The sequence below is a fragment of the Myxocyprinus asiaticus genome, chromosome 20 (assembly GCF_019703515.2).
Source record: "Myxocyprinus asiaticus isolate MX2 ecotype Aquarium Trade chromosome 20, UBuf_Myxa_2, whole genome shotgun sequence".
In the NCBI taxonomy this organism is placed as follows: Eukaryota; Metazoa; Chordata; class Actinopteri; order Cypriniformes; family Catostomidae; genus Myxocyprinus; species Myxocyprinus asiaticus.
Genome location: NC_059363.1, coordinates 35,794,878 through 35,821,425, shown reverse-complemented (window position 1 = coordinate 35,821,425; position 26,548 = coordinate 35,794,878). Strand labels below are relative to the sequence as shown.

The 26,548-nt window shown below is 40.3% G+C and overlaps 1 long non-coding RNA gene across 1 annotated transcript in view; it reads left to right on the top strand.

Annotated features, from left to right (window-relative positions):
- LOC127411248 (uncharacterized) overlaps window positions 1-25,337 on the top strand; it is a 44,114-nt gene extending 18,777 nt beyond the window's left edge. Inside the window, exons 2-3 of the long non-coding RNA XR_007892240.1 lie at window positions 23,491-23,731; window positions 24,385-25,337. This is a non-coding gene — a long non-coding RNA (uncharacterized LOC127411248). The remainder of the gene's footprint in view (window positions 1-23,490; window positions 23,732-24,384) is intronic.
- Window positions 25,338-26,548: the final 1,211 nt, after the last annotated feature.

Sequence of the window (26,548 nt, the reverse complement as noted above, 5' to 3'; positions counted from 1 at the left end):
TAAATGCCCAAATTTTGCAAAGCTTTTTAAGTGGACCAAAAAAGGAGAGTTCTCCTTGCATTCACATTATCCCTGGACTTGAAAGTGGACTATTTTTGTTCCACTTTAGTCCAGTCTCCATTCACACCCAGTTTTAGCTGCCTATAAAGTTGATGTGCAATAAGGTTAAAAAAAAAAATGTTGAGAGAGAATAAAAGAAATCCAAAAAATCAAGTGTGGGCTGTTGCTTTTAAGCAGTGGCATTTCTCATAAAAATGTGAATCTGCATTGGTTTACCTTCCTTTGCGCAAAAAAATTCAAATAAATTGTCTGCGTTTGGCTGGTGTTGGGTGTTAATTTCAAGGCCAACTTCTGGCACCAAATATGCATCAAGAGTAAAAAGAAATGTCCTAAAGGATAGAAGCATTTAAAGTCTCTCACCGAAACGGCAGCAGAGCAAAAATTTGAAAATGACTGGTTTTCTGATCATCATCAAGTTGTTCAAATTAAAAATGTTGTGCAGAATGATGCAGCGTTCTTGAAATCCTACAAGGTTTGAGGTTAATTAAAAAGAATAATAGCAGATGCTATTTTATCTGTCTTCGTTGCAAATTCATCTGAATTTTAAAAACCTCCTTTTTCAGAGGTCATATTACCCCTCTCAGCCCTCTTGAGTGAATGTTTTACAATACAGCCCCACCCATTGACAAGAAGATACAGTATTACATTATATTCCTCAGTAAGCTCAAACTCCTGATTATTTGTTCACTGCTATAGTCTCTTTGAATCACTGTGTCTGCTGACAGCACAGAAGTACTTATCTAAGTTCCTCACTGTTAATAATTCACTTTCAGTTACCTTTTTAACAGCCAAATACTTGTCTTTGCTGAAATTGCCATAGTCTAGTTCACCCCCAACAAATGTAAACATTATCTATGTCATTCCCTCTCCTGGATGTTGTCTAAACCAGTACATCTATCTAAGGTTGATATCTTTATTGTGAGTGCAGTTGAGCTCTGCAGAGCTCTGTTGAGGGTGCAATGCTATCTTAGGATTCTGGAAAACTCCACTCTCTCCACCTTGAGCTGTTGAGAAAACAGAAAAAAAATAAAATAATAATAATAATAATAACTGATAATGACATTATTTTGAACATAAAGAGTCTGAATATAGTACTTCTATTACATAATTATCTGAATAAACACCTTTGGATAAGCCCCATGTGAGTATAAATAGAGTGCAGAGCATATTGTTCTGAGACCTGAGCTATATATATGCATTCCTCTTCACTGTATTACATCCTTTACCGCTAAAATTAAAGGGTTAGTTCACCCAAAATGAAAATTCTCTTATCATCCACTCACCCTCACGCCATCCCAGATGTGTATTACTTTATTTCATCTACTGAACACAAACAAAGTTTTTTGAAGAATATCTCGGCTCTGTAGGTCCATACATTACAAGGAGTGGGTTTTGAAGATTTTGAAGCTACAAAATCCACATAAGGGCAATACAAAAGTACTCCAGACAACTCTGGTGGTTAAACCCATATATTCTGAAGCTTTATGATGTGGGTGTGGATGAGAAACAGTTCAATATTTAAGTCCTTTTTCCTTATCATTCACTTTCTCCATCTTCTGTTTTTGGTGATTCACATTCTACGTGCATGTTGCCCCTTGCTGGGCAGGGAGGAGAATTTCTTATAAAAAAAAATAAAAAATATTTAAATATTAATCTGTTTCTCACCCACAGCAATCTTATTGCTTTAGAAGTTATGGATTTAAACACTGGAGTCATATACTGTAGATTACTTTTATGCTCCCTTTAAGTGGATTTTGGAGCTTCAAAATTTTGGCACCCATTCATTTGCATTGTGAGAACCTATGGAGCTGAAATATTCTTCTAAAAATCTTCATTTGTGTTCTGCAGAAGAAAGAAAGTCATATACATTTGGGATGCCAGGAGGGTGAGTAAATCATGAGAATATATACACTACTGGTTAAAAGTTTTTAAACACTTACTCATTCTTTTTTTATTATTATTATTATTATTTTTTTTTTTCACATTTAGAATAATAGTAAAGTCATCAAAACTATGAAATAAAATAAATGGAATTTTGGGAATTATGTTGTGACTAAACAAAATCCAAAATAAATCAAAACTGTGTTATATTTTAGCATCTTCAAAGTAGTCACCCTTTGCCTAGAATTTGCAGACATTTGTACTCTTGACATTTTCTCAACCAACTTCTTGAGGTATCACCCTGGGATGCTTTTTAAACAGTATTGAAGGAGTTCCCATCTATACTGAGCACTTATTGGCTGCTTTTCTTTATTATTTGGTCCAAGTCATCAATTTCAAAAACATGTTTTTTTTTTTTTTTTTTGTTTTGTATAAAATGTGTTTTATAATGTTGGCACAATTATATTTTTGTCTATAAAACTAATTTCAAACATTTAAGCCTTCAGATCAAAATATTTTTAAGATCATGAGAAACATTTCAGTCAAGTGTTTCTAAAACTTTTGACCGGTAGTGTGTGTGTGTGTATATATATATATATATATTTTTTTTTTTTTTTTTTTTTTTTTTGGTGAACTATCCTTTTAACTCACTTTACAAATCCCTTTTGGTGAATACTCTATGGGCATTCACCCAGAAACATGAGCTCATGTGCCCTTATTTTTAAAAACACAGACGGAGTTAAGAAAAAGTTAACCTATTTTTTTCCGTATTCTCTAAGGGGGGGGGGGGGGGGGGTTAGCCAAGATTTTAAAGTATGTGCCTGTACAGAAATTGACTGCATTGAAATGATGGTCTCCCCAATAAACTGAATCTTTGTGTATGAAGTCAAATATCAATAACAAATTGACTTGGGATAGTTAAAGAATCCTTTTGGGACCCACTTTACATTAGGTGTCTTTAACTACTATGTACATACAGGTTGCTTTATGCAGGTTCTATGTTTAAAGAACCTGCATTTAATTGCATCTGTACTTACACTGCTAACCTTACCCTTAATCATAAAACCTAACCCTCCCTCAACCCTTTCTCTAAACCCTAATCCCAGTATAAACCCTAACCCCTAACCCTACCTGTACATCAATCTCAGTTGCAGCAAATTTGAATTTTATGAGAATTTTGCAGAACAAAATGTAGTTCCACAATAAGTACACTCTATTGTATGTATATAAATGTTAGTACATAGTAGTTAAAGACTATCAATATAAAGTGGGACCAACATTTGTATTCTTGATTCTCCACTCGAAAAGTTAATCACTAAAAGCAGAATGCAGCCTTTCAACTGGTTATAAGAGACCACTTGGTCAATAGAAAACTTTCTGATAAGTTTTGTTTGCATGGTTTTGGTTGTTGCTGTTGTTTTTATGTAGAGCAGTGATATGAAATACTTGAAAATGATTGTTTGCTCTTCCCATAAAAAAAAAAATTTAAAAAAAACCATAACAACTTGCAAATAAAATAAGTACCACAGATGCAGGTGTGAATGAAGATTACAGTGTTTTTGTAATGCACCGCAAGGATCTAAAACACTGTGTAATATGCAGCACAAAAATACACTGCACTGTCATTAGATGAAAGATTTTTGATTATTAAATTTCCATTGCTATTTCCATTCCCAGACATTTCAGTTTTATCTGTGAAATCGTTCTCTTTGTTCGGTGTTTTTAGGTATAAATATCCCATGAATATAAACTCTCTGTTCTGGTTTTGTCTGTACCAGTTGATTTGATTGTAACTTGGCACATTGTGTAAACATTCAATTTTTGCAGATTCTCCTGTACTCTGAATCACATCAGGTGGAGACTGATCAACTCTGAAACTATGAGAAAAGCCTGCAAAAAAAAAAAAAAAAAGAAAAGTTTTGTTTTAGTAAATGCCTGGACATAAAATGTAGTAAAAATGCTTTCAAAATCTTACCAGAAAGACAGATTAGTATAACAGTAAGTATGATAAGAACTCCCATGTTGACATTCAGTGTTGGAGTGAAACTCAATCTAAACTTCAATCTCTTTACTCTGACCTTGTAAATCACATGACCGAAGTACTGTTTATTATACTTGATAACTCCTCCTAAAACTGTTGCTGTACTTTTAACCAAACTGCTGAATATTATAAATTGATGTTACTGTAAGTGTGAATGATTATTTCTTTAACATGTTGGCTATGATCTATAATATAAATACAAGTGATTTTTCTTATACAGCCTATAGTATAGCTAAATAACATGGTCAACCGAACACTAAATTGTCTGAATGACAATATCTGACATTACACACTGCCGTTGACATTATAGCATTCCACACTGTCATAGACTTATTTGATCCAAACTAAGATTTAATAGACTGCAACCTTGACATATCATCTATTTCCATTGCACAGACCAAGCCATGCAGCACAACAGCATAATTTTTTTAATTTTTTTTAGCTGCAGTGTTACTGGAATTAATTAGATTAGTGCACTAACAATTATGTCCAAACAATGAAAATTGAGTGAACATTTAGTTTACACCAAATACCAAATCTGAAAATATGCCACTTTACGTCACTTGATTCCAACAAAGCAGGATACTAATTTTGTTTGCATGAATTGAAAAACATTGTGATCATTTTGTCTGTCCAACGCCATATAAATCAAGCAAATGAACATATCTGATGTGTTTGGATAAGACATTTAAAGTGAATAATAGGTGTGCTATTACTACAGTTTTTGGTGTTGTGGTAATGTGGTAATAACAGAAGGTATTTGCTGGGGAGATTAAATGATCTGGAACACTGTGCTTCACTTGCAGCACAGTATTACACAACAGAGCTACCAGATGTATTCAGCTTGAAATCAAGAGTAGAGGCATTTGCACCATCTCCTTTAATTTTGAATTGATGTATGTATGGATTTTCAGAAGCTGGATATTTGTAACACATATGTCCTGTGGGATTTAAAGCAGTATTGCCCTTCAAATGCTCATACCATAATATCATGTAATAGTTTGGAATTGTGTGAGAGCAGCTGAGTGTAACAAGCTTTTCAGATTTAACCATTACGTCATTTGGAGTTTGAAGAACTTTGTCACTTAGTGATTGCCCTGTTTGAAAGAAAAGGAAAATAGCATTAAAAGGTAGTCAGAAAACTGAAGAGCTATAAATAAAATGCATAAAGGAATAAAGGACTGATTATGTACCTGAGACCCATAATGGCTGTGTGGTTAAATATATCAAGCACACTATAAATGTCATGTTGATGCTTCAGTGCTGGAGAAATTATATGAAAATCTGGGACTAGTGCAGCTCTTAGAAGGTGTGCAGAATAAACCACACACCACAAAAAAAAAAAAAAAAAAAAAAAAAAAACACTTTCTCAATGCTCTCAGAGAAGCTCACTCTCACTCTTTATAATAAACGTATCATTATCTATACTAGGCTGACAGCAGACTCCTGCTGGGCTTGATAATAATTGCATCAATTCCATTCATGGTTTTTACAAAACTACAATTTATCAGTCAAAGGTTGTTTACCAACTGATAAGAGTTCTGTTCCTTACTAGGTTAAACCAATTCTAAATGTACAAGTTGCCAAAATTACTTTCTCCACGTTGCTTACGGGGGATACAAAGAAATACACCACTTTTGGACCAATTTATTTCCCATTAGATGGATCTGTTAGGGCCTTAAAGACCCCCATGAAATAGCTAGACGGGTGCTTTCCTATTTAAGTTGGGGTGAGAAATATCAAAGGTGACAATACGAATTTTAGATAGTCAATAGTCTTTAGTTTATCTCACAGCAATGAACCCTAATTTGTTATTTGCTGTTTCCAGTCAGGAGGTGCTGGTATTAGAGGAAGGGATATTCTCATTCTAGAGAGTATAAGTAAGGAATAATTGATGATGGTCCGGAGTCAATTATTCAGCTTATACCACGGTTACCACACCTTAAGACGTCGTTCAGGGTTTTATCTCAAGACATTTTCCAGTTTTCGTCCCTAAAACGCTCTTGTGAGTGGAACTACTTTCTTCCACCAATGGATTTGGCTTCTTGCTTTAATAAAGTCAGAGCCTTCGTTGTTTGTTTGAAAACATCACTTTAGAACTAGCAACGGAGGACTGCGAGGCTTGCGCTGCTTTACTTGAGCACTTACTGGAGTAATAAGGTACTGTGTTTGTGTGTATGTGTGTGCGTTGTGTGTGAATAAGCGAAAGAGAGAAAATCAGAAACTGAGAGAGATTGCATGTGGGGTTACCTTTAAAATTGTTGCAGCTCTTGTCAGAAGTAGCATAGCTTCAAGATCGCCAAGATGTAAGTTTAAGCACTTCTCAGCAGCAGTGAGTGTCACCATTTTTGTATATAGCTTTCCTGTTGTAAACCTTAACAACCCCACTGGAATGCAGTTGTGCACTGACATGACGGTTCTGATTTTTGCTTGCAAGTAAGTGTGTGCATAATGCGTATATGTGTGTGTGTCCATGTGTGTGTAAGAGCGGGGGGGTGGTGTACTTCCCACAGATATTTCAGATAATTTAGAAACTGTTGTATTGATCAAGTGTTCCCTATCTGTCACTCACTCGATGTTGTGTCGATGTAGTGACACTAGGGGTCACTCTTGGGAGCCCGAGACACCTCTGGTCTTTGATAAAAGGCCAATGAAAATTGGCGAGTGGTATTTGCATGCCACTCCCCTGGACATACGGGTATAAAAGGAGCTGGTATGCAACCACTCATTCAGATTTTCTCTTCAGAGCCGAACGGTCATGCTCACTGAGCTGAATTCCCACGACTGTTCATTCACTTCTGCTGGATATGACGGCGCATTTCAGCCGCTTCTCCCTCCTCTGCACTGGTGCACTGCAGAGAATGCCCCTGGGCGCTTCGGCAGAAAAAAAGAGAGTATATTTTCTGATAGAGCTTTTTCCTCTAAAAGAGTATATTTCTCTAAAAGAGCGGTACGCACGGAACGTCTTTTTAAAGACGCCTTTCCGAATGTGTGTTATTCCTGGTTGCGGTCGTTATCTTTCAACTTTGGATGGCCATGATTGCTGTCTTGACCCACACGGAGGCAGCGTTTGTGGATGGCTCATGTTTTCATTACGAGAACATGACCATGGCAATGTTGCGGTCGTGGCTTGCTTTCGTAAGAAAAGCAAGCCACCCCAGCGGCTCCCCGCCTCGGTCCTTCTACCTACGGGTATGAGGTCAGCGCGGCTAGCACTGGGGGCGATTTGGGGACCCCAATGGGATCGCTCCGCTGGGTATCCCCCCACAGACCTCCCATTCCCCAGCACGCTCGTCTGCCCCAGTCGGGCTTCTGGATGAGTCCGCCGGATAGTCTCACGGTGAGTCTGGCCTCTTGTTCAGGGCCTGCGAAGATGATGAGCTCTCGAGCGCAGCATCGGAGAGCGGGCTTGTCCAGTCGGATGCAGAAGCCTCAGCTGGGCTCTCCCCCTCAGGGACAATTGCCCAGTCACAGTCTGATGCAGAAATGACGGACATGCTTTCCTGGGTGGCCGCGAGCGTCGGGTTAGAGCGGAACCCTCCGCTCTCCCCTGAACCCTCGCGGCTTGATGATTGGTTCCTGGGCTCACGGCGCCGCTCAAAGCAGCCACGCCCCATTCCAGTGCCTTTCTTCCCGGAAGTGCACGAGGAGCTGACGAAATCGTAGGAGGCACCTTTTACTGCCCGGCCCTGATTCCGCAGTTCCCCCACCCTCACTACCCTCGATGGCGGGGCGGCCAGGGGCTATACGGTGATTCCCCCGGTGGATACAGCGCTGCTGGACAAGCCGCCTCTGCCCTGCACACCATGGCTCTCCTGCAGGTCCACCAAGCCAAGTCGTTGAAAGAAATGCACGAGGATTTGATGTAGGAACTGCGCTCGGCCACCGACCTCGCTTTCCGAGCGACGAAGGTCACGGCGTGGTCTCTCGGGCAGACAATGCCCCCCCCCCCCAAGCGAATTCCCCTGAGGAAGGACCATCTTTCAGGGACGGGGCACCATCTGGCACCCACGACCAGACCTCTGGATTCTCCATGTCTGGCCCCTGGACAGTACGCGGAAGACCTATGTGGTCAGCGAAACGTGCCTGGCGTTCAGTCCGGACTACTCTCATGTGATCCTGAGACCCTGACCAGGCTATGTGAACAAGGTTCCCATAACCACTTTTAGGGACCAGGTGGTGAAACTGTGTCCAGTGCACATTTACGCATCTATCTGGATCGATTGGATTGGAAGCGCTGTCTTCAAGCAGAGGATCGCCCACTGGCTCATTGATGCCATAACTATGGCATATCATGCCCAGGACATGCTGCCCCCCGTAGGGCTATGAGCCCATTCTACCAGGGGCGTAGTGGCCTCCTGGGCCCTGGCCAGGGGTGCCTCTCTAACAGACATTTGCAGAGCAGCAGGCTGGGCAACACCCAACACCTTTGCAAGGTTCTACAACCTCCGGGTGTAACCGGTTTCGTCCCAGGTAGTGGCATGCAGTACAAGCAGATAAGCCCGGGATAGCCAGCTGGGTGTATCGCTTGCACATAGCGCCTTCCACTTCCTTTTGAGCTGAGAATGTGCGCCATTAATTCCCAGTAGTGTTCACAAGCTTTGTTCCCTCGTTGACTTCCTCCCAGCCCTGTGGCAGTCAAGTGTTCGGAGAGACTTGCTGCCGGCCCAGTACACATGCTAACTAAGAGTCCTGTTCTGGGGTAGGTGCTCTGCATGTGGTGGTTCGCTGTAAGGCTAACACCATGCGATATATATCTTCCGCTAATTTGTTTCCCTGTTGGCAAACTGCGTCTTCCTTGGGCAGAGCCCCTCTGCCCCAGTCTCCATGTTTGTAGTAACTCCTCCCCCATTGGGTAGGATCTACCTTGAAGACTCTCCACATGGTCGGAAAGACCATGTGATGTATTCTTCCACTTAAATACCCCCCCTCTCTTTGGGCGATGTGTGGTCTCCACGGTGTCTTCCCCTTGGGAGGGACACCCCCCGACTAGACCTGGTGGCCCAGTCGGATAGTCCCCCTTCTTTTTTAGGGAGTGGAAAAAGAGAAGGGGAAAAGTTGCCATGACTGGGTTAGCCTGTCTCTATCTTTTGGGTAGTCGACTTGTCCCCAAAGGGCCGTTCGACACTCATAACTATGTTGGGGGAGGTTACGTGTTGACCTGGTGTGCTGGCTATGAGGCACACAGTAGTCTGCCCACCACACACCGCCAGTTCACGTAACACAGTTCAGCCAGTTGTGGCATTTCGTATAGGGACCCCTAGTGTCACTACATCGACACTACGTCGAGTGAGTGACAGGTAGGGAATGTCATGGTTACTTGTGTAACCTCCATTCCCTGATGGAGGAACGACACGTTGTGTCCCTCCTGCCAAAATGCTGAACTACCCGTTGAAATGGCCTGACCTTGTCTCGGCTCCTCAGCATAAAACCTGAATGAGTGGTTGCATACCAGCTCCTTTTATGCCCGTATGTCCGGGGGAGTGGCATGCAAATACCACTCATCAATTTTCACTGGCCTTTTATCAAAGACCAGAGGTGTCTCGGGCTCCCAAGAGTGACCACTAGTGTCACTACATCAACACAACATCTCGTTCCCTCCATCAGGGAACAGAGGTTACACAAGTAACCATGACGTATCTAGCTTTGAAACAGCTCAAGCCTTTGTTGCTAGTTCAAAAACGTCACTTTAGAACTAGCAATGGAGGATGCTCTGCTTTTTGGCATTGGAGTTACAAGGTAGTGCGTGTGTGCATGCTTGTGTGTGTATGCGTGCATGCAGGCGTGTGTGTATGTATGTGTGTGTGTGTGGAGAAAGAGAGAAACTGAGAGAGATCGCGAGTTGAATTACCTGTTGTTGAAGCAGCTCTCATCAGCAATAACATCGCTTCAAATTACCAAAGTGTAAGTTTAAGTATACTTCTCAGCATCAGCGAGTGTCGCCATTCTTGTATATAGCTTTTCCATTGCTAAACAACTGCTTACTATCCCACTGAGTTAGAGGAGTGTGCTGACTTTGCTCCCAAGAGAGTTTGTGTGAGAGCAAATGAGATGGGGAGTGCGATGGTGCTTTCCATTATAGCCTTGGGAGGCTGATTAAGGCGAAATACATTGAAATATTAAAAGCTGCAGACATTAAAAGTTATTTTGGATAATATAGAAACTGTTGTATTGATCAAGTTGCGGGGATGTGGCTCTGTTTGTTGGTCACGACTTGAGGCTCTATGTGTGTGTGCGTGCATATGTGTGTGTGCATATATATATGTATGTGTGTCAATGTGTGTAAGTGTGGGTGAGACGAGAGAAAGAGGGAGCTCAAGGGCACTTTTCAACCGAATTTGATATAAATGTAGCATATTATAGACATTTTATGTCATTCTTAACCAGTTTACTTTAACCAATGACTTATATGGTTTATATGGTTATTTTGCTGTGTTAGCCTGTGTACAGTGTGAGTGTGGGTGAGATGAGAGAGAAAGAGAGAGAGGAAAAGGGAGTGCAAGGGTGTTTTTCAACCGAAATTGAAATTAATTTAGGATATAAAGACATTGTTTGTCATTCTTATCTTATGTACTTAACCAATGTCTTTGTCTTAATTGGTTATTTTGTCTTGGTAGCCTGTACGGCTCCATGAAATAACTGAAATAATTTGGCGAAGTGATATGGAACCGTTATGCGGTCAAGACCTGGAACTACTTCATATCCGTGCATTTACTTGAAAATAAGTGCACACCTTAGAACATCCGTCAGCCAATCAGAATCAAGCATTCAACAGACCCGTGGTATAATATGGGATAAAATGCATATTGAGTCATCGATATTTTGGTCAGTTTACCCAGAAGAGAAGGAGAAGAAGGAAAGACCGTACACTTCAAATACATACATTTGCTTAAAAGTTTGTTGTGTGATAATTTTAGAGAACACCGGAACATTGATGGCTTGTAGACACTTAAAGCAACAAAACTCTGATTTTGATTAGGTGGGGTCTTTCACAATATATCTAAGGGGTCAATGTAAATAGGGGTCTGATAGAATAATCTAGAACCATGGATTTGTTGGCCTGGAGGCTGGGGTAATTTCTTTGAGATAGCAAACATAGTGTAACAAGGGTGATATAGGTTTAATGATAGTATATGCTTTCCTGGAGCCCTGGATGGTGTGTACATCTATTTCGACCTCACTCAGACCATCACCATGGTCTATCCTGAATAACACCATTCTACTGCCTATCCTCAAGACCTAATGTCAACAAAGTCAGGTGACTGACATTAAGGGGTTGGCTTACTATATAAAAACCTGAATGAGCCGACAACTTCCTGTTGCCTTTCTCGCCTCATCTGAAACCAGGAGAGTAGCTTTCATTTAAATGCTATCACAGGAGGAATCACTTTTTCAATCCATTACATTGTGTGCAGGCACTTCTCGTCCCTGAGGATTTTGGTGGATTTCCCCTTATTTCTATTTTTATCTCTACACTCTGTTTAGAAGCGCACGTGTTGGTGAGTATCTTTTTCATTCTTAATATTAGTGTTTGTGTTCCTGACACTTTGTAAACAAAGTGGGCGTTTTTTGATTTGTAGTCTTTGTTTGTTTTCATTTAACAGGGACAGTTCTGTTTCCCTGTAAATAAACTGCAGTTTGTTGAAGGATTTTGTGTTTTCTTGCATGTCTGCTGTTCGCAGTGGATGGGTTTTACCACTTTTTCACCACGCGTTTGTGCAAAGAATAGGTGGGTAGCTAACTATAGGAGTTTTTTGTCCTGTTTATACACCTCCAAATGAATTGTTTTCTGGTGTGAGTTCTGTCTGCAGACACAATTACCAGAGGATAAATAATAGGTAGTGATTTGTCACAGCCCATTTATCCTGTTACTACAGGTGATTATTTGTAAAAAGTGTCTGAGCACTTTGATTGAAAATATCAAAATATTTTATATATATATATATATATATATATATATATATATATATATATATATATATATATATATATTATTATTATTATTTTATTTTATTTTTTTTCCACAGGCTCAGGTTCCAGAAATCAATCAATAAACAGTGATTTGTCACTAGATGAGCTGACTTGTTTTCAATCAACCTTACCATTTGTGAAATTTTCACTAGCTTATTGTCATGAGCTCACCGTAATGTCTTTTTTGCCGGGCTGGCATGCATCCACGTGATGGCCACCGGGAATGGCCTTCTTGTTTAGGTATGAAACACTGGATGATATTGAAAACCCCTGTGCAGCTGCAGCTGGGTTATCATTGCAAGAAAAGGTTCAGAGAGCCAGGCTTGGTAGTCACACAACTGGTGATAAGAAACATTTATCTTCTTCCAGTACCTTGGTTGAAGGACATTCTCATAAGTGCAGGAGGGAACACACTTCTGATGATTCTTGTGGGATGTCTACACAATATGACATACCCTGGAATAGGCAGGGGAGAACCCCAAAGGGCCAAGGACCCAGGGGGGGACACCCAACTTCAGATTCCTGCAGCTTTGCATGACCTAGCCGGTAAGCTTGATCCTCGCAGTTCTGCGGTAGGTGCACAGCTGCCTACAGTACTCTCTGCAGCCTTCTCTGGGGATGAAGTACCATCATATCAAGAGGAGACGGATGATGTTGTGGATACCATCTCATTTCATGAAAATAATTCCCTTTATGGTAGCGATGAGCAGACTGAAGAAGACCAGCAGGATGAATCCAAGTCTGGCACCTCAGAAGATGGGAGCTTGCACTCTGATATCCTTACCCGCATTATTAGTGCAGCAAGAATCCTGGGCCTTGATATTGAGGGGAAAGCCACAGCCTCAACCCCACCACAAGGTGTGTGAGCAGGCATTTCCCACACTCAGCCTTCTGCTTTCATTCCTGTGGCTGAGGATTATTCTCAGATGTTAAGGAAGGCCTGGAATAATCCTAAAGCTGCACCCCATTTCAACGCAGGTGGTAGACGATTGGCTAAAATTCACTATGTCCCCCTGGTAGGGGGACATGCCCTCAGTTGAGTGTGAAATTGCGGCTCTAACCACCTTGGGTCAAGACCGGTTTACGGATAATCCCTGCTGTCCAGGCAGAGAATGCCAGAAGACTGATTGTTTAGTGTGCCAAGTATATAATGCAGCCACTCGGGCACCCGACCAGGGAACGCCCTGGTGATAGTTTTAGCCACTTTGAGAAAGGTGGCTAATATGGAAGATCCATATCATGTATCAGCCATATCACCCTGCAGCTCTTGCCTGGTTGCCCACTATAGCTAAGCAGGGTTGAGCCTGGCCAGTACCTGGATGGGAGACCTCCTGGGGAAAACTAAGGTTGCTGCTGGAAGAGGTATTAGGGAGGCCAGCAGGGGGTGTTCACTCTGTGGTCTGTGTGGGTCCTAATGCCCTAGTATTGTGACAGGGACACTATACTGTAAAAAGGCACTGTCTTTCAGATGAGATATTAAACCAAGTTCCTGACTCTCTGTGGTCATTAAAAATCCCATTGTAAAGAGTAGGGGTGTAACCCTAGTGTCCTGGCCAAATTCCCCCCATTGGCCCTTCTCAATCATGGCCTCCTAATAATCCCCATCAATTAACTGGCTCTATAACTCTCCTCTCCACCAATAGCTGGTGTGTGGTGGGTGTTTTGGCGCACTATGGCTGCTGTCGCATCATCCAGGTGAATGCTGCACACTGGTAGTGGTTGAGGAGATTCCCCCATACTATGTAAAGTGCTTTGAGTGCCTAGTAAAGTGCTATATAAATGTAAGAAATTATTATTATTATTAATTATTGTGATGTTATGGGCCTAGTTGAAGCAGCTCTATTCACACATTAATAGCTTACCAGGGACATCAGTGCCTTTATGTCCTCAATAATCTTGGCTCAGAGACAGATCTGGTTAGCCGAGACATCTCTGCCTAAATCCATCAGAAGAGAATTGACTAACATGCCAGTAGTGCCAAGTCAGGTTTTTCAGCCTGATTCCCAAAACCATGCTAGATACTGCTGAACAGGCAAGACGCAGGAGGGAATCAATACAGCTGACATTTAGCCATACTAGGGCTACCAGGTATGGTTATAGAGGTGTTCAACCCCCCCAGCCTCCTCACTTCCCCCGTTCAGAACCATGGGGTATGACAGAAGACAAAATAGGGGCATCCAGCCACCTGACATATGTATCAGACAGTATTATCAGGATCCACAAACTGGCCGGTCTCACAGTTCAGTTAAGGGAGCACTTCTGAAAAAACTTACTCCCAGGGGTTCTGGACCCCAGGGAGGCCTGCATAGTGGTCTCGCAAAAGTCACTGAAGCATGTTCCCAGCTATGGGACAGCTGGGAAAAAACGACATCAGATCCTTGGGTACTCGATACCATCAAGAGAGGATACAGGATACAGTTTCGGCGACGTCCTCCCACCTTCTCAGGGGTCCGTATGACTGTGGTCAAGGACCCAGTCCAGGCAGAAGTTTTGGCCAACAAAATTACACTTCTGCTACAGAAACAACCAATCGTACAGGTAAGACCCAACGAACGGCTCACTGGGATTTATTCGAGCTATTTCCTTGAGCCGAAGAAAGGCAGCAGGCTTTGGCCCATCCTGGACCTAAGATGACTAAACACGTTCATAAAAGTATTGCCCTTCAAGGTGCTAACCGTAGCACAAATTATGTAATCCATAGAACCAGGCGAGTGGTTCACTTCCATAGACCTGAAAGATAGTTTGAGACAGACACCAAACAGACAGTTGCTTTGCTTGGCTTTTCAGGGCCAAGCTTACCAATTCAAAGTCCTTCCATTTGGCCTTTCCCTTTCTACAAGGGTCTTCACCAGAGTAGTGTCGGCAGCTCTTTGTCCTCTTCAGGTTGCAGGCCTGAAGATCCTGCCATATCTAGATGACTGGCTGATTTGTGCACCATCTCGCCACCAAGTCATGAATGATATAGAGACAGTGATCCAGCATGTCCAGTGTCTCGCTCTCAAGATAAATTGGGAAAAGAGCCATTTAAACCCCTGACAGCAGGCAGTGTTCATTGGGCTCTCCCTGAATTCTCTGCCAATGACCGCATTCTTGACTCTGGCATAGTCCTTCCGCCTGTGCAAGCGAATTAAGTTGGTTCAGTTTCAGCGATTGCTGTGTATGATTGCGGTGGCATCGAACGTGAACCCACTCGTTATTCTCAGAGCCCGACCATTACAATGGTGGCTGAACAGCTTCCAAATTCACAGACAGGTAAACCTGTTGTTCATGACCTCAAGACTAGATTACTGTAATGCATTACTGGGAGGATGTCCAGCAAGTTCAATAAATAAACTTCAAATGGTTCAAAATGCAGCTGCCAGAGTGCTGACTAGAACCAAGAAATATGATCATATTAGTCCCATTTTATCATTGTTACATAATAATTAATAATTATAATTTATAATTACATATCACACATTTGCACATATACAGTGAAATTCTTTTTTTCACATATCCCAGCCAAGCTGGGGTCAGAGTGCAGGGTCAGCCATGATACAGCACCCCTGGAGCAGATTGGATCAAGGGCCCAACAGTGGCATCTTGGCAGTACTGGGGCTTGAACCCCTGACTTTCTGATCAGTAACCCAGAGCCTTAACTGCTGAGCCACCACTGCCTCTGAACCTACTTCCATACAAAGCTTTGAATGGTCTAGCTCCACAGTACTTAAGTGACCTTCTGACATGCTATATTCCATCACGTTCATTACGATCACAAAATTCTGGCTTGTTAATAGTTTCTAGAATATAATAATCCACAAAAAGAGGTAGATCCTTTTCCTATTTGGCTCCTAAACTATGGAATAGTCTCCCTAACACTGTTTGGGATGCAGACACACTCACTCAGTTTAAGTCTAGACTAAAGACTCAACTATTTAGCCAGGAATACACCTATTTTATCTATTCATATCTTGAGGTTACCAGAGCCGGCCAGATCCAACTCCATTCCTGCTTGGTGTCGGACTCTACTGCTATGTGTCTCTGAGTGATGACAACTAAATGCAGCCGGTGCTAGCCAGACTTCACTTCAGTCTTTTACAGTGGACTTCAGAGGATGAACTGATGCCAACTCCAACTGTAAGACATCAGATATTTCATATGCCATTGCCTGAACCTTGGATTTAGGATGGACCCCAACGAACCTCAGCGAAATGACCTGCTGGTTGAACTGCGATGTACCTCATTGATGTCTGCCTGCATCACCTTTGTCTATTGATGGACTACACTCTCGAAATGGAATACATAGACTATCATTTAATTGCCAACAAAAGCCTTCATCATCCAACTAACAAAGGACAATTCGTTTATGCGAACTTCTGCAGTTAATCCAGGATGGACTTCAAAGACATTAGTCATTAATCTTACAGTTCATAAAAAATATATCTATTTTTTTTAAACACTGGACCTTAACGCTTACTTAATTTACTAATCTTAAACCATGACCTGCACTGCACAAAACTAATATTGGCATTATATTCATGCTGGTAAGCCAGAGTTGAACTGGCCTCCACAGTGAGCCTGGTTTCTCCCAAGGTTATTTTTCTCCATTAACCAACATTTTATGGATTTTTGTGTTCCATGCCACAGTCGCCTTCAGCTTGCTCACAGGGGTTCTAAATACAATGATTATTTATTGATTTAATTTTTATACACAATTTACAATCATATTTAATAAAACTACACAATGATCTTTATATATATATATTACAGTTTCATTTTTTGTTAATGCATGATTTTCTGTAAAGCTGCTTTGAAACTATGTGTGTTGTGAAAAGTGCTACACAAATAAAAATGACTTGACTTGACTAGAGGTGTGTGAGATTTTCCATGGACCTTAGAACACATCAATCTGTTGGAACTCAGGGCGGTTCACCTCTCTCTGAGGGCTTTCCTACCACTAATACAGAACAAGCATTTTCTGGTGAGATCAGACAACATGTCCGGGGTGTATCACATCAATCACCAAGGCGGCACCAGATCAGTGCGTTGCCTTCAGGTCACAAGAAAGATTAACTTTTGGGCCCTTCTGAGACTCTCCTCTCTCAGGGCAGTTTACATACCAGGGGTGGCAAACCAGGCAGCTGACCTCCTGTCTCAGACTGAACCTCTTTCAGGAGATTGGTGCCTTCACCCAGAGGTGGTGCATCTCATATGGGATCAGTTCGGCACAGCCAAGATCAATCTATTTGCGACAGCAGAGACAACTTATTGCAGCATGTGGTTCTCTCTGAACAGTCAGGGAGGTCCCTTGGGGATAGATGCACTGTCTCAAGAGTGGCCGGGAGGGTTGTTGTAAACTTTCCCTCCCCTGCCATTAATTCCAACTGTACTCAAGAGGGTGGCAATGGGATATCACAAGGCTTTACTGGTGGCTCTCAGGTGGCCAAAGAGACATTGGTTTCCTTCCCTCCTACGCCTGGTTCAGTGTTGTCCTTGGCCATTACCAAAAGAGTGGACCTTCTCTCCCAAGTGGGAGGTCAAATTTGGCACCAAAGGCTGGATACACTGCAACTCTGGTTATGGCCTCTGCTCAGTCCCTCTCTCAAGATTTAGATGATTCAGTCTTGAGGACAGTAAGTAGTTCTAAAGCATCTTCTACCTGCAGTAACTTCTCTATAAAATGTCAACAATTTTCAACATGGTGCCAAAACCAACAGCTGGACCCAGCCAACTGTGGCATCAGTTTTGTCCTTTGCTTCCTCCAGTCACTATTGAATTCGGGAAGAGCGACTAATACCATAAAGGTTTATGTTACAACCATCTCCCACTTCCATGCTTTAGTGGACAGTATGACAATTGACAAACACTCTTTGGTGTGTCAGTTTCTTAAGGGGGCATACCGATTGCGGCCAAAGAGAGTTGTGAGATCACCCTCATGGGACCTCACTGTAGTTTTGCAGTCACTGACTAATGCCCCATTTGAACCTTTGGAACAAGCTGACCTCAAGTTGCTGACATTGAAAATAGTTTTTCTCCTTGCAATTTACTCAGCCATGAGAGTAAGCGAATTACACTCCTTGTTGGTCAGTGAAGACTGCCTGAGATGGAAGACAGAAAATGCAGGGGTTTCCCTCTGGCGAAATCCATATTTTTTACCCAAGGTCCTCAAGCCTAGCACAGTGAATCAGGTAACTGAGCTTGAGGCTTTTCATCCTGACCCCCTCTATTTGGGTACAGGTCTAGATATTTCATCCTTATTTCCTGTTAGGGCTTGCATGCCTATATTGAGTGCACTCATCCTTTTCGACAATCACACACACAACTGTTTGTTTATTTTGACAGAATGTGTATTGGTCAGCCAATATCTTAATAATGGTTGTCTCATTGGATAGTGGACACAATTGCACATGCATATTCCAGCCAGAACCTGTCAATCCCAGGTGATCTGGTGGCTCATTCCACCAGGAGTATGGCTACGTCTTGGGCGGCACTTAAGGGGGTGGCACTCTCAGACATCTGTGCAGCAGCTTCTTGGAGTACTTCATGCACTTTCACAAAGTTTTATAGGATCAATGTGGCAAACCCAAGCTCTTTGGGGTCCACAGTTTTATCCACTTCTAAATGGGGGATGAGGGAAATGGTACCAGTCCCTCGTGACCCTGATGGTCCTAGTCATCCAAGATAGACCGTGGTGGCGTTCTGAGTGAGGTCGAAATAGCTATGGATCCATGAGACTGAACAATGACCGTCACCATCTCTTGTCACTCAGGATGAGTTGGGGCGTTCAAGGCAAGAGGAAGTTGTCAGCTCATCCAGATGTTTTTATAGTAAGCCAACCCCTTAAGGTCAGTCACCTGACTTGGTTGACATTAGGTCTCGAGGATAGGCAGTATAATGGCGTCATTCAGGAAAGACCATGATGACGGTCATCATTCAGTCTCATAGATCCATAGTTATGGACATAACCACATGTGCAGAGCTCCCTGTTATATGCCTATTGATGTATCATTATTACTGATAGAGCAACATATCTGTTGTAATTGCTTCTATATTTGGCCAATGCAATTGTGTGAAATTTTATTCAGTTTCACACAGATCATGAGAAAAACAGCAGATTATCAGTTCATAAACACTTTCACTCACAATTTGTTCCTCACATAATGCTATTTTATGCCATCAAAAGTCATTTACTGGCGCATGACTTGTAAGGTGAGAAATGTAATGTTTATGTTTTGCATAATTGCAAGCTTATTTGTGATCAAGTAGTGTGGTACCTCAATTGATAGAGTGTTGCACTTGCGAAGCAAAGGACCATGGTACGAATCTAGAAGAATGCACGAGTGAACACTTATGTCAAGAGTGTAGCTTCAGCAATTGTGTTTTTCATCTCATGTTTGCTTTTTATGACATTATTGGCTAGGTTTGGGATTAAGGTTTAGGGTAGGGAGGTATGTTTTTGTAACAGCTCACAAACAGAAGGGAAGGAGAACACAGGGAAGCAGGTTTTTCCAGACTCAGGTAGGACTTGTAATCGGCCACTTTAATGCTTTACAACTTCACAAACTCGTCAGCTTCACAGGCACATAGACTTAAACTCATTAGCTTCACAGACACTAGTAACTTAAACACATCAGCTTCACAAACATTACAGATTAAACATAGCAGCTTCAGGAACACCGTGGCCTTCCTTGTGCCAGACACTCTCACTCACCCTGCTGGTTTTGTGGCTGCTTACATGCTGCTCTCCCCATGCTCACTGGAAATAGAGACAGGTGTTACACATAATCTAGCTCAGGTGCAAGCGCCCTTACCACTTTCTCTCTCTCTCTGGACGGATGCTCAACCATCCTCCCGCTGCTACAGTTTTGTTGATTTAAAACTTAATAGAGCATTAGACTTAAAAAAAAATGTAATGGACCACAATAAATAATTTTGCAAAAATGTCACCATGATCACATAATCATGAGATCAGGCTTAACCCATGCATACTGGCTTGTTGAAATGCAATGAGAATAACTTGTGCATCAGTTGTTGGTAGTTTAGGCAGTTTTGATCAAACCATTTCTAAAATTCACATGCTAACCATATTTGCAGATCACTCGATCATTTGGGACATGACTCTAATCTGAATTTTGTTTTTGTATTTGTTATTGAAAAAACAGTGTGAACAAGCATGATGTTTTAAACTCCTGAGACCAGAGCCAATAAACAAGCATAATAATAATAATAATAATAATAATAATAATAATAATAACAAATAAATAAATAAATAAATAAATAAATTATAGAGCAAATAGTTTTCCTAAAAAATTATTAATATTATAAAATTTTAAATAATTCCAAGCTATAGAAAGTCAGATTGTTTTTTTGTTTATTTTGTTATCAAATTGTTTATGTTTCCAGGAGTGTTGGTTATTCATGTTTTTTGAGACATTACAGACATTAGAGCTAAAATTTCTATAAATCTGAATAAATTATTATTATTCAAAGTAATGGCCAGCAGCATCATCCAATCACTGGCAACTGTGTTCAAATAAAATTTTGCATTATAAAATTCTGAATCTATGTATTGATTACCATTGTCCAATGTCTGCCAACCATGTTGAGTGGTCCAAACAGCAGCCTGAAACTGATATTTTGGTTGGATTTCAGGAGTGAATACACTTAATTGCAAAGAAAGTTAAAGGATGCTCCCTTGCTCCCTATTTAGTGAATGACTTAACCCCCAATGTGCTGTCTGTCTGCATTGGTCTTAGAACAGTTTGAAATGCATCTTATTTTCATCCTAACACCATATGAAGCCTCTGAAAGTAAACTTTTTTCAGCTTTTGGATGAACCCAATGATGTGAAAATGCCCAGTAAATATAGGAATGGATTTACTAATGTTAATGAATAGAACCATATTGTACAGTGATAACAAAATAAAATATAACATAATTTCTATCAAAATGAAACAGAATGATCCAAGGATGTGTGAATCTTGAAAGTAATTCAAAATAATAAATAGTGTGCGAAAAAATGAATTCATTTTTAAAGCGACATATCAAATGAAAGTAGAGACACTACTCTTTACAACCAAACAGCTTTCAATGGAAAGTCTTAAAGAGGTTTCTTACCAGATGCACTTTTGTTGGCGCTGCGCCCTTCATGGAAATCGATGCCATGCTGTTGTGTCACATGACTCGGTGTGGCAGAAGCTTAACCCTTAAATGACAGTCTAGAGTGTTGTGAACAGTATTCAGTCAGTTTAAATTAATTAAAATTCTCCGTTGTGTATAGCGAAGCCAAAATACAACGTCCGCTCATGTGGACGCAGGCTTCCATGAGGCTAATATGTTGCCAATTATGTTCTAACGGATCATCCTGAAGGTAATTCTGGCTGGATTTTTTTCTACAGAATGTTTGAATCTAAGGACATATATCCCAAACTACAGATAGCTTGGTTTGGTAGACTGATTCTTGTTTTACACTTAAAGACAGGAAAGATCAACAGGTTTTGATTTTGTGGAAATGTGATCATGATAGAAGGTTTTTGTTAGGGAGATCAAATAATCTCTAACACTGTGCTTTACTGGCAGCACAGAAATACACTATTGAGCTCCCAGATGCATTCGGCTTGAAATGAAGAGTGGAGTTATTTTCACCATCTCCTTTAATTTCATACTTTTGTTGGTACTCACTTTCAAGAGATGGATTTTTGTATAGCACATGTCCAATGAGATTTAGGGCAGTATCACCCTTCAGCTGCTCATACCACAATATCACATTATAGTTTGGAATTGTGTGAGAGCAGATGAGTGTAACAGACTCTTCAAATTTAACCATCACTTCTTTTGGAGTCTGATGAACTTTGTCACTTAGTGATTCCCCTGTTTGATAGATTAGGAAAGTGCATTAGTTAGTGAGAAATATTAAAGAGCCAAATAAAATGCATAAATGAGTGATTCTATACCTGAGACCCAGAATGGCAGTGCTGTTAAATAAATCAAGCACACTACAAATGGCATGGTGATGCTTCAGTGTTGAAGGAATAACATCAATGAACAGCAGTGACTGGTGTAGCTCTCAAGGGGGTGTGTTTCACAATTCACCTAAAACAAATAAACTCTCAGTGCTCACTGATGCATAAACCTGTCTCACACGCTTTAAAAATTTAACCTAATTTAAATAAGGTTGGAAGGAGACCTCTACTGGTTGAGTAATTGCACCAAGTAACTATGGTCAGAGCAGTACTTTAAATATTGCAAATGGCACATGTAATAAATATTTTTAATCATTAGATTAGTAAATTTTTCATTCATATGTGTACATTAATCAATCAAAGTGTCCTCTTTTTTTCTTTTGTTCTCAATGAAACTATATACATTAGACACTATCATAAGTAATAACAGGAATGTTATAAGAATTGTGAATTTATTTACTGCTTTAAGACGTTTGTAAAATTACAAGACTTTTTGTCTAACTTTTTCATTGCTATATATATATATATATATATATATATATATATATATATATATATATATATATATATATATATATATATTAGATCTGTGAATCAAATAAGGACTTTTTTACTAATTAATCACACATTTTTCTGCGATTAATCACGATTAATCACAATCAAATTATGGTACACGATACATTACAACAAAAATCAACAAAGTCTAAAAAGCAACAAAAAGCATCTTCTTTGCACTAAGAGTCCCTCAGACACCCTACACCAATACCTACCCCTACCTTACAAAATTAACAATGGTTTTACTACAAAGTATCACCATGGTATTTTTATCTAGTAAAATCATTGTAACCACAAAATTAAACATGGTTACTATTAACTACTATTAACAACATGTTACTGTAGTAACACATGGTTAGTACATCAGAACTATATGGTTACTACAATATTACTACAGTAAAACCATGGTTAATTTTATCCGGATCAAATCTTTCTCTCAACTCCCCGACCTTCACTGTGACCAAATCACTGTGAGGAATCTTTTTTATTTATTACAATAAGTAGTATTTTAGGAAATATTAAGAGTAGAGACATGAGACAAAGTATGTTGACGGGTTGAATTCGAACCCAGATCTCCAGCATGACAACACATACACAAACTATCATTACACCCAGAGCTACTACAGCTGCACATGGGGGTTCAGTTTGTTGTAAAATCCTGTGTTTCCACCAGACTACTGGAGCACAAATAGTCACTTAGTTATTCAAACTCTTAACCCACAAAATGTCTAACCCATTAACCAGTTTAATGTCTCTGCCCCATCGCTAAAAATTAAAATACGCCCGCCTTCATTTGATCAGCAGTTGACCCCAAATAAATCTGTTGTGGCTGTCTTGTGTTTGGTCTGAGCAGTGGTGGGCAGAGTTAGTGTAAATAGACTCTGCCAACAAGACTGGCTATTTGCACTTAGTCTAAATAGACACTCTGTTACTTTATACTTTGTCTCAAAGAACTTGCAAGAAATTTGTTGGTCATCATTTATTTTAGTTATTCAAATTTGTGTATGTTAAAATGTTCATTTATTTTTATTTTTTGTGCAGATAGAGTGTGGTTGCACCAGACCCCTCGCTTCAGATGGCCCTGCGCCAATAGCCCCCCACCCCCCGGCAATCGCTACCAAGGGGGACTTCCAAAGATGGCAATCACTACTGAGGGGGACTTCCAAAGAAGGCGATCACTACCACCGCGGGGATCCCAGATTGTGATCGCTACTGATGGGGACAGGGACATAATTATTTCAACCACTAGTTGGCGTGGCATCTTCTCCATTACTGTGAATTTGTAAGTACTTCTGTGTCTGTGTCATCATGCATGCTTTGACAAGCTTTGTCTTGCTCATCACATGACTGTAAGTGCAAGAACTATGGTCTAACAACACAAAGCAATCATTAGGGGTTTATGGTTATAACCGCCATTTAGAGGCTATGACTTTATTCGTGGTAGCCGCGGGACCCAGTTGTTATGTTGCGGGAGTGGCCGGTATTTTTAAGAGTTGTTGGCAGAAGTAGGGATGCATGATTATGACTAAAACCATAACTGAAGATTATTTCCCTTGATATTGTAATCACTATTAATAATACTGATTAATATAAATGTATTGCATGTCGTATTATTTATGTAGCCACACATCCCAAACAAGCTGAGAACTGTGTTCCTGAATTAGTTAATTGCTGTTCTATGCATCAGCAAATCAAGACTTTGCATTGTTCCTCTTAGCAGCATGAAAAAACAAATCATATTCAAGTTGTAATTAAATTATATACAGAAAATGAGCAAAGAGCACTCCCTTTATAATCACTGAAACTGTCAATCAATTCAAGTTCAGCATGTACTCACTGACTGAGTACTGCACTCTCACCAAAACTCCCTTTATAATCAAGTAAGCTGTCTACATTGCACGATAAATATCTTATTTACATATGTTTCTGTAACAGGTAAAGGATGGGCAAGGAAGAGGCGGGAACTGGCTGAACAATCAACATAAACATTTAATGCATAAATGAACTTAAAAAATTAACTTAAACAAACATAAACAGACACACATGCAACACGGCTGTGTCCGTCTCTCTCTCTTGAACTGGCGTCTCTGGCTGCCCCTTATCTCACTCTCCTGCTGATAAGCTGATTCAGCGCCGGCCGTGCTCCATCACAGCCCGGCCACGCCCTCCTCCTCATCACAGTTTCTACACCTTGTTGTTTATAATGAGATCATTCATGAGAGTGCAGCAGCAGGACAGTCTGTGAGTGTGCGCTGGGTGGATTTCTTCTGTGCCGGTGACTAACCGTACTTTTCCACTGGTGCGTTTTGAGTGAAGGTGAGCAAGCATTTTTAATAAATTCTTATGGAAGTCTAGCGCCATGCTTGCAAGGTGCATAGTGGGATTGACAGCGGTGCAGAGAAAGTGCTGAGGGCGGTTGAGAGCATCAAAAAGTTTCGATTTCTCGGCTTTATTCAAATGAGGAACAAAAAAACGGCAGGCGGCAGCCAGTCACTGTGAGCAGAAGCAGTGACATCTGTCATAAGCACTTAAAATATGCCTTTAATGCTGGGGTTTCTGCTAGATTCAGTGCTTTGATCACATCATCATGTATGTTTCTGACTTCAGACAGACTTCTAATGATGATTGGCTGGGTAAGCAAAATTTTAATAAATCAACAATGTTTGTGCATTGTGGGCATTCGAAAACTAAGCTGGCACCTTTCCAACTGTAATCGTGCATTTATAAGATATTTTCTGCGCCACTGGAAACATATATACCTCTGATTGGCCGTTGCATTCATGCTCTCAAAAGACATATAAACATTGTTATTTTGTTATATTAATAACGCATATGAAACACAGTTATTTAATAAAGTTTACTTTACTTTCTTATTTACACTTTTCTTTTATTCATTTTCTTGGGGAAAACCTGAAACGAAAAGGTGGTAAAGTTTGATTGTTGACTTGTTGTTCCTTGTGCAATTAAGTTAAATAAATGAAAATGTGTTAAAACATAACTGTTGAATATTATAAATGATTGCTGAAATAAATTCAGAATCTTGGTTCATTCAAATTTACTGCCTGGTTCTTGGACCGACAGGTCTTGGTCTGGGTCTTGGTCTTGGGGATAGGTATTTGTCTGGATCTGGGTCTCGAGGGGTCTAGTCATGGTCTGGGTCTTAGTGGGTGGAGTCTTGGTCTGGGTCTTGGAGGGTCTGGTCTTGACTACACCTCTGCAACAGAGTGCACATTTTTAAAGTAGTTTAATTTGACATAGCATCCAGAAAACACAGCACTTATCACTAAAGATGCAAAGCATCCGTCTGACGCATGAGTACATGGACCATCAATTAAAAATAGCACAGATAGACTTAAGCCAATAAAAGGGTTATAGTAAATTATTTATTTATTTATTTATTACTTTTAAAGCCATTTTTTTTATTTTTTTTATTTTTATTTTTTTATTGTTTAAATGCTTCACTTGTCTGCTGCCACAATATATGTACAGCATAATGCTGTAATATATAAATTAAAATACTTATATATTATACTCAAAATTATTATAATTATTGTATACTAAATGATCTTTTTGGAGGGGCCTTTCTCAGTTAAAACTGGTATATTTATTAACTGGCACATCGTGTCATTAATTCTATTAAACATTTTAATTGATTGACAGCAGTCATGAGACTAACTTTTTCACTGTGCTTTCTAGTCTGTACATTGTAAATATTTGCTCAACACATTGTTCACATTATTTTGAAATGATCATAATACTGCCCTTATTTGGTCGACCATGAAATATCCCAGTTGTTGAACACACTTAAATATCGAAGTGTGTTAAGATATATATATATATATATATATTTTTTTTATCATAATAATAACACTTACATTTTTGATCATTGTATTAGGATGTATTTTGATCAAAATTATTTTAATTTCAAAATAATGTGAACAAAGTATTGTGCATATATTTACCTTGAACATACAAGGAAGAGCAGGGCAAACGTTAGGCTCATGACTGCCACAGTATAATAGTTTAGTGGTTTGTAGCAGATGAATGGTATCACCTGTTTTAGTGCACACTACAGATATTAAAACGTGATAAAGGTGTG